Source organism: Palaemon carinicauda, chromosome 1 (genome assembly GCF_036898095.1).
Source record: "Palaemon carinicauda isolate YSFRI2023 chromosome 1, ASM3689809v2, whole genome shotgun sequence".
NCBI classification, from domain to species: Eukaryota; Metazoa; Arthropoda; class Malacostraca; order Decapoda; family Palaemonidae; genus Palaemon; species Palaemon carinicauda.
The window spans coordinates 249,304,771-249,313,844 of NC_090725.1; the positions used below are offsets into that span (position 1 = coordinate 249,304,771).

The 9,074-nt window shown below is 51.1% G+C and overlaps 1 protein-coding gene across 1 annotated transcript in view; it reads right to left on the reverse strand.

The window, feature by feature from the left end:
- The window catches only part of GMF (Glia maturation factor), a 109,761-nt gene that overhangs the window by 32,957 nt on the left and 67,730 nt on the right, over nucleotides 1–9,074 (reverse strand). The gene's annotated exons all lie outside the window — the stretch shown is intronic.

Below are 9,074 nucleotides of genomic sequence, written 5' to 3' on the forward strand. Positions count from 1 at the left end.
TGGCTTACAATTAAAAGCAACTGGCTTAAAAGTTTAAAACTTCTTTTTTTTTTCAGATGGTTATACGGACTTCACTTAGGTGTGGGGAGTCCATAACTTCCTTTAGTGAAGCAACGGTGGCCACCACCAGGGGAAGTCTATTATCATACCTTCCTTGGGACTTTCAGGTCTCCCCGCTGATGAATGGCTTTCGAGGGTGTTACAGTTTACTGCAGGATTCTTGGCTTCTGCTCACCTTTGTTCCTCCAGCTCTGGCATAGAAACAATAGTGGTGGCAGCCTGGTTCCCTGCGGTGTTTCCAGTTGGGGGATCACTTTGGAGTGAACCTAGAAAATAGCTTTGGCTGTTTCACAGGCAGCTCTCGATGCCAACCTGCAACTTGAGCTCAGCTTGTTGATGGGAAGCAGAGAATGCTGCCCGGAGGTCCACCTCCAGGTATTGGACAACTTCCCTTCCTGAGGGAGAGTTAACCTTTGCCAGAATTGCCGACGGCGTCGAGAGGGGTTAGTCACTTTTCCCGCCTACGGGGAAGACGGTCTTCATCTGAGTGGCCTCTCCCCCTTGGGGATTCCTCCGGCAGGAATTGGATTAACCCAGCTCTTTGAAGCTTGGTGACAACACATGGGCAACTGTTTGTAGTTCCTGCTCCTCGCTGTTGTAACCTGCAGGGTACAAAATGAGTCTCGTGAGCAATTTCATTTCGGGGTCTGCCACAGATGGTGGTGCCTGCTGACTGTCGTGGTTATCGCCTCTCCCATCGACAAATCTCGTAGGCTATAACTCGTTGCAGTTATTGCCAACATCGTGCATGTTGGACACAACAAAGAGCCTTCTGCCCTCATGATTTCAACTTCTTACGAGATAGAGACTGCTGCTGTTCATGTTCAACACATCCTTTTTTGTTCCCTTCCGTGGGTAGGGCATAAGGCTACTCGCCAACCTCCTGTGGGGGGGGGGGGGGGGGGGGTAGGATGAGCATGAGTACTGTACTTCACAAAGACCTTCATTTTGCAGAGAAGTCATGCGCAGTATTGTATACCCATCCACCAAGCTCTTCTGCCTGACAAAGGTCTACTCGCCTTAGTATTACTCACATTGTCTGTACCTATAGTTACAAGTAAGAGTCAATTCTCTCCTCGCCAGTCCTGGTCGATGTTCACTGACGCTCGTTGGTGCTTGCTAGCGTTCACTGGTGAGCCTGGACAAACCTGCCTAGTTTTTGTGTTCTTAGCGTACTAGGCCAACAGACCCTAAGATGCGAGACTACGCTTCTTCATGGGAGGAGAGCCCACCTAGCATTAAGCATAGCAAGGTGTGCAGGCAAACTCCATTCCCTGAGGAGGTGTACGCTAACACCCCATTATAAGAAGCGGATACAAATGCCTATGTTGCACATGCAAGCTTGCCAAGACAAAATCCTCAGGGTTATTGCTGCAAATAGGATTTACTGTTGATCGCTTCCGGCTATCATTGCGCCCCCGGGGTACAACGAGCCTCGTTAGACGCCAAATTTTGTGAAACTTAATCCTTCGGGGATACTATCTCACCCTTCTTTTCCCTAAGAAAGGGAGAGCTCTTTAGAGCACTCACAGAACAGGCTAGTGAGACATACCATTGGAAGGTTATTTTTGCAACCCTTAAGTCCCGATGGGATAGTGTTAGCTTCTGCTTATGTTTACGAATAATAGCAGGCAAGTATTCACTTTACGGATGCTTGTCCTGCCCATGAGGCAGGCAGGAACACTTAATATCGACATAGGTTTGATTGCTTCTTAACAATGCTACAGCTAGTCGACAATCAATTTCCTTCAGCAATAACGTTGCAATACGTCGCACACATTATTCCCGCAAGTGACTCCACGAGCTCTGTGAGAATGCCCATATTAGGAAAAGTGTTCAAGAGTCTCAGGTTCGTTTTCAAACACTTGCCCGTTGGCACACAACCGCATGCGGCCAAGAAATCCATTACTGGCTGCAAAGACAGTTCACTTCGCCAGTTGCATGCGTTACTCTTACTGGTGGATGTACACCCGTTGGAGAAAACAAGGACTATGTACCATCATACAATTGGATCCCCGATCTAATAAATCACTAGATTCGATTGTTGTATTCCTTGTGGGAAGTCAAGTTATGCAATATCCTCCTACCTTCCCGTAACCATACATAGGTAGTCTACCCTCTAGTAGACTCTTCCTTCATTTCAGGCACGTCCTCCCTAACATTCCCTGGGAGGGAACATTCAGAACTTATGCCAGTTTTGCCAATTGGAAACGTAGAAATACAAAACGTATTCGTTGTTTCTAAGGGATCTCGGTCACAGGAAGAAGGAGGGCTCGATTGCGAACATTGACTAATGTTCACCAATCGAGTTCCGGATGTAATAAATCATTTGGGCTCCACCCGTATGTTCGTCCCGCTTTGGCAGTCTGTGTTACTGGTTCATAGCTGGACTTATGCATACAATTACCTGTCTGACAATGGATTGAAGCTACATCTCAATCTTGCCTTTCAGAAGTAATTGCTTACTATCAGTCATTGGAAACTGGTCTCTTGCTCGACAGTGATCACTAAGGAGATTTGCTGTAATATTATTTACAGATTTGCTGTAATATTTTTAACCAATCTGTAAGCATACTTATACGACCAACTCCCATTGGATTGAAGGCAGTTGGAGGACAGGATTCTCCCACCCTACAGAACAGTTGCTTGCAACCGATTGCATGACTCAACAGCAATCGACTTGAAATGTTTACTTGCTAGGCAATCTTTTGGCCCCACAGTTAAGAACTGACCTTTCACTTGAGTCAAGGTTCCTTGTTCCTCTAAATTGAACTTGCCATCCCTTTGGGGTGAAGCAACAGCCACAATCCCAGGGCGGTACTGGCTACCCTATGGAGTTGTTGGCTGACCAGTTAGCCCAGAGCCCATCCAAGTTTCTGATAATTCGGGAGGGAAAACTATTTCCTCTCATATAGGTTGCTAGTACAACCCATCTCCCGCAGTCTTATTAGTCTATTACAAGCAAATACCTACCTCCTCCTGTAAGAGCACATAACTCTAACTGCCAGGTTTCTGCTGGAGGCAGGTCGTACAAGAGTAACTCTGGTCCATTCCACCTGGGTGTGAATACAGACCAGAGTCTCGTGAGGGAGGCTTGTGCAGTGTTATATACTCATTCATCAAGTACTAGCGAGGTGGGTGGGCGAGCTCCTCCGCCTGACAAAGTTCTGCGTGCGAGCTAGGTCGCTCGTTATTTTAATGGTAAGAGGTGGATACTACACAGGGCTAAACCTTAGTTGGTCTCTGTGCTCAAAGGGCAGAGGTCGTGTGGTGCAGCATTATGGTCCCTCCTCCCTTCTTTTGATGTGTCTAAGCACAGCGTCAAGTACGAGGGGTGGGGAAGGATGAGAAGGTTATACCACTCCGTAGATTCTCGACTGACACCCATCCCTTGAGGTTCGTCCATACTTCTGGTCCCATGAGGGTCAGAATGTCTGGGGGATCGAAGGCCTGATTCCAATCGGACTCAAGTCACTCTGGGCTGTGAGTTCTTCTCGTTTTGAGAAAGGGACTTTCTACGCCTGTCTTTGATGAGAAGGTTTTGTGGAGATTGGTGTCTAGAATCATTCCCAGATACACCAGTTTTCTGATAGGGAAGCAGGGAAGACTTCCACAGGTTTACCTTGATCACTGGATCTTGGTACAAATACTTCAGAAGTTCTGGTGCTAATGCAAAGTTGCCACTGAGTCTGCCAAGGTCAGTCAGTTGTCCAGAAATGGAGGAGACAGAAGCCGATCCTGTGAGACCAGGATGGGTGTAGTGGAAAGACCGAAGAACAGTGCCCTGAACTGGTGTTTCTTGTTTGCCTAGACTGAATCTTTAATCCTTCCTAGATGGATGGTTGGGCCTGGGAGTATGCGTCCTTCAGGTCCAGCGTGCCAATGAAGACTTGGGACACGATACCCTGTGTAAGGATTCTTCCCTGGGAGAGAACTCCTTCAACTGATATAAGTAAGGCAACGCTTAACCCTACCATGCACCCTGACAAGATTGATGCTATTCCTTAGAGTAACATCAGTCTGGCAAATGTTAATCAATGGTCAACGACTAGGTACCGTGGTTACTCTGCAGTTGGAGAGTGCTCGCAAGTACTGTACTCACCTGTCGACAAGCCACTGATGAGGGTTGTCAACCGTTTGCCGATCACTTTAGTGGATTGGTGTGATGGCGAACGGCCAGTAGCGAGAAGTGTGTTGTATGCCTTCTGATCTAGGGAACCACGGGCAGAGGTTGACTAGTAAGTCCAAGTCACGAACTGCTGGCGAATTGTCGATGATTGGTGAATCGGCGATCTGTGAGCCGAAGATGGTAACTGACAGGCAGATGAAAGCTGTCTGGTCAGTCAGCCAAGGAAGGTTGGCAATAAATGAGTTGGTAATCTGCTTGGAGAGCCCTGAGAGACAGCAGTATGGTTTAATGATAGTCAGTTGGTGATGGTGAGGCATTGATGATCAGCGATCGATCGCGGACCGGTGATCGGTGAGCTAAAGATCAGCAAGCGGACGATTGGCTGGTCAGAGATCAGCAAGCTGATAATTGGCTGGTCAGAGATCAGCGAGCTGAGGTCGATGATCGAAGAAAGATGAGCACCCATCGGCGATCTAATAATCAGCAAGCTGATGACTGGTTATTGACTAGCAATCGGCGATCGGCACGCTAGCAATCAGAGATCGTTGGCAATTGGAGAGATTAGAGGTCAATGATCAGAGAGAGATGTGCTAGCAATTGGCGAGCTAGCGATCAGCAAACAGTGATCTAGCGATCAGTCGGTTGATGATTTCTTCCTTGCTGACGGTGGTACTGTCAAGAAAAAAACACCTGAAGAGAAAGGGACCAAGGGTTCCCTGTGAGGAGTCTTGAGTGATGGATGGTAGATGCATTTAATTCCCCTTGGAAGATGGAATCTAAGGGATATTGAACCCTTCTGTGAAACCTCTTCCCTCTTCTCCCGGCGGCCAAGCTGTTATGTGTTTGCAGGGAGAGGAATGGGGCAATGGTGACCTGTCAAAAAGCTTTTATTCTTTTTGCCTATTGCGTGAGTGTGCAGGAAAGTACTGGAGCGATGGCACACAGGATGATGCTGGTGCTCAGTTTCAGCCGAAGCGCAGTTTTCAGAGTAATGCGCATAAGAGCGCAGGAGAGCAGGCAAGCGCTGGTGCACAGGTGAACGCTGCCTCTTTGGCAAGAGCTGGTGCATTGGCGAGCATTGGATCTGCGAACACTGGTGCGCAGGTGAGCGCTGGCCCTTTGGCAAGAGCTGGTGTATTGGCGAGCATTGGATCTGCGAACACTGGTGCGCAGGTCAACGCTGGCCCTTTGGCAAGAGCTGGCGCATTGGATCTGAGACCGCAACTCCGCAGGAGAGCACTAGATCTGAGAGCGCAGAAGAGCGCTGGATCTGTGAGCGCAGAAGAGCGCTGGCGAACAGGGAAGCGCTGGACCTCAGAGCGCGGGATCTGAGAGCGCAGAGGAGCTCTGGCGAACAGGGAAGCGCTGGCTCTTTGTGAAGAGCTGGCGCATTGGCGAGCGCTGGATCTGAGAGCGCAAGTGAGCAGGAGAGTGCTGGACCTGAGAGCGCAAGTGAGCAGGAGAGTGCTGGAATTGAGAGCGCAAGTGCGCAGGAGAGTGCTGGAATTGAGAGCGCAAGTGCGCAGGAGAGCTCTGGCACGCAGTAAGGCACTGTGTAGCGTTTTGTGCAGTCTCCCTAGAATGCGCAGAGGCACACAACTGGTAGCGCAAGGGCGGGTGCCTGGGCAAGCGATTACGGGCGAGAACTCGCATGTAGAAGAGCACTGGTGAGCACGGAATGCTACTGGCGCGCTCGAGTGGGAAAGTACTGGTGAGCTCGCGTGGGAGAGTGCTGGCGCCCTCGTGCGGGAGAGTGCTGGACCGCTAGCGCAGGAGAGTGCTGGACCGCGCGGAAGAGGTCTAGCGCAAGCGCGCTGAAGGCTGCTGGTGCATGGCGTGGAAGGCTGCTGGCGCAGATGCGCGGAAGCCTGCTGGTGGGCGCACGGAAGAGGTCTGGCGCACGCAGAAGGCTGCTGGCACGCGAATGACTGCTGCGATTGCGGGCGAGAACTCACGCATAGGAGAGTGCTGGCAAGCGCGCGGAAGTCTGTTGCCGCGCGCGTGGGAGAGGGCTGGCACGCGCGGTAGAGGTCTAGCGAGCGCTCGCGGAGGAGGTCTGGCGAGCGTGCGTGGAAGAGGTCTAGCGAGCGCGCAAAGAAGTCTGGCGAGCACGCGCTAAAGAGGTCTGGCTGACCCGCGGAAGGCTGCTGGCACGTGTGCGGAAGAGGGCTGTGTGCGAGCGGAAGAGGGCTGCTGGCACGTGCGGGGGGAAGAATGCCGGTGCATGCGGAAGAATGCTGGGGCGTGCGGAAGAATGTACGCGATTGCTGGCGAGAATTCGCGCGAAGGAGAACGCTGGCAAGCGCGTGTAGGAGAGCGCTGGCGAGCGCGCGTAGGAGAGCACTGGCGAGCGCGCACAGGAGAGCGCTGGCGAGTGCGCGGAAGGCTGCTGGCAAGCGCGCGTAAGGCTGCTACCGCGCATGCGGGAGACTGCTGACGGGCACGGGGCTGAGGTCTGGCAAGCACGCGGGGCTGAGGTCTGGCAAGCACGCGGGGCTGAGGTCTGGCAAGCACGCGGGGCTGAGGTTTGGCAAGCACACGCAAAAGAGGTCTGGCGAGCACGCGCAAAAGAGGTCTGGCGAGCGCGCATGGAAGGCTGCTGGCGCCCGCGGATGACTGTACGCAATTGCTGGCGAGAACTCGCACGTAGGAGAGTGCTGGCGCACACGTTAAGAGGTCTGGTGCGCGGGGAAGGCTGCTGGCGCGCAAGTAATGGCGCACAGGCGAACGCTGGTGCACAGAGATTGTTGGCACGCAGGAGAACGCTGGTGCACAGAGATCGTTGGCACGCAGGAGAGCGCTGACGCGTAGGACAACAATGACGTGCACGTGGAAGAGTGCTGGCGCGCGTGGATGACCGATAGCACGCGGAAGTGATGGCACGCAGGCAAACGCTGGTGTGCAGAGATCGTTGGCACGCAGAAGAGCACTGGCACGTAGGACAACGATAGTGCAAGCGTGTGGGAGCATGATGGAGCGCAAGAGAATGCTAGCGCGCAGGAGAGCGCTGGCGCGTAGGAAAGCACTGGCGCGCAAGTGCAAGAAAGCGCTGGTGCGCAGGCAAGCTGGAGACCGAAGTTGTGTTGCGCCGGTGATCATAGGTTGGTTGGTGCGCTGGCATATGTTGCTCTCTCTGGCGAGGTTGCGCTGGTAGGTCGGCAGGTCAGCTGGTAGGATGATCAGGAACTGGGATGTGCCCTTTGGAAGGGCGAACATCCACCGATGGAGATCGTAAACCATCCACCGAAGAGTCCAGGACCGAAGTCCAAGGACTAGCTGCAGCATTGTCAGGAGAAGGTCCTGGAACAGATGACGCCCATGAGGGCCGGTGAACCAAGAAGCTAACCTTCTGCAGTAGCAATCCTCTGAAGAGGAGTCTCTATGAGTGGCCCCTCTCACAAACGAGAGAGGTGATCACTTTGCAGGAGAGACTTGCCTAAGACTATGCTCCGCCCACGAAGGAAGAGAGACCCAGCAAGGGTGGAGCATAGTCTAGGCAAAAACAGCAACAGCAATCTGAGATGATGAAGTGATGAAGATGCAGGAAGTTCTCCCTCGGAATGAGAAACAACCTCACACCTGGAGAGAAAAATTCTCCCTCAGAAGGTTAAGTTGTCCAACCCCTGGAGGCAAACCTCCTGGTAGAGTTCTAAGATGATCTGACGAGAGCGCTACCTGAGGAACCGTAGCCGGAGCTAGTTCCTCGAAGATGAAGTGCTGATCAGGTGTTGCCACGGGCGTACTTCTAAGAGAAGGGATGACGCCCATGATGACATCCTCTGAGGGACGGCAGTGACAGTAGATTCCCCAGGCACGAAAAGAAAAGCTCTGCTTCGTCGGCACTCTTAGTCAAACAAAGAAAACTGCATCGCTGAGGAAAAATAAAATAAATTATGCAACAGAAAATTCCCTCAGGAGGAACACCTAGTCCGCGCCGGGATGAGGGACCACCGAGGGAACAACATAAAATAAGTATTGTGCCCTCCCTTCCCCGGTTGACATTGAAGGGAGAAGGGGAGTGGAGAGTAACTGTAATAAAACAAGAATTACAATCATTTAAATCAGCTAAAAATATTCACTAGTAGGAAGAACTACTGATCCTCCGAAGGGAAGTGTTCCCCTCGGAGAAGAAGCTGAAAAATTAGAATTACAAAAAATTATAATTTCACTTAAATAATTGAGAAAAACAATCGGAAGCACAACCTAACCCGCGGACGGGAATGGTGCTCCCCCCGTTAGTACACTGTCGGAGGCCCATGAAAGGTGAATGGCCTTGAGAAGAGAAAGACCGTAGTCAATCTCTGAGAGGCCACACTTCCTTCGCTCAGTAATCCATGTTTCTCGTAGGAAGAGGGAAAGGCGAAGATAACAGTTGAACAGGGAGGGTCCAAACGATGACGATTCCCCTAAGGCAGCGGCCAAGTCAACGGTAGGTTATATGCCGATGGACAAGGGGGGCAGAGGTTGGAAGGGAAGGTTCCCTGGCCTTGCGCAAGTGTCTTGAGAACCTGTCGTATAGGTATCACACACAGCACAAACACTGAAAAGGAAACTTACAACATTTCTATACATATATATATATATACATAAACATTAAAAAAAATTTCATATATATATATTCATATAAGAAAAAGTAAGTTAAAAGACAAAAATTAATGGCAGTCCAGAATAGGCGAGGAGGAAGAGCGGATACAACTGGTCTCCATCCAAGCCAAAAGTAAAAGTGGGCTAAATCACCGGTGTGGGAGTGGTAGCAAGCTACCCCTCCCCCCTTTCCCCCCACTAACTAGCGATGTGGGTAGTCAACCCTCGCTAAATTTTAATGGCTCGTCATTTCAGTTTTGCAGAAAGTAATACCCCTAAATAAATAGCGTAGGTTTGTATT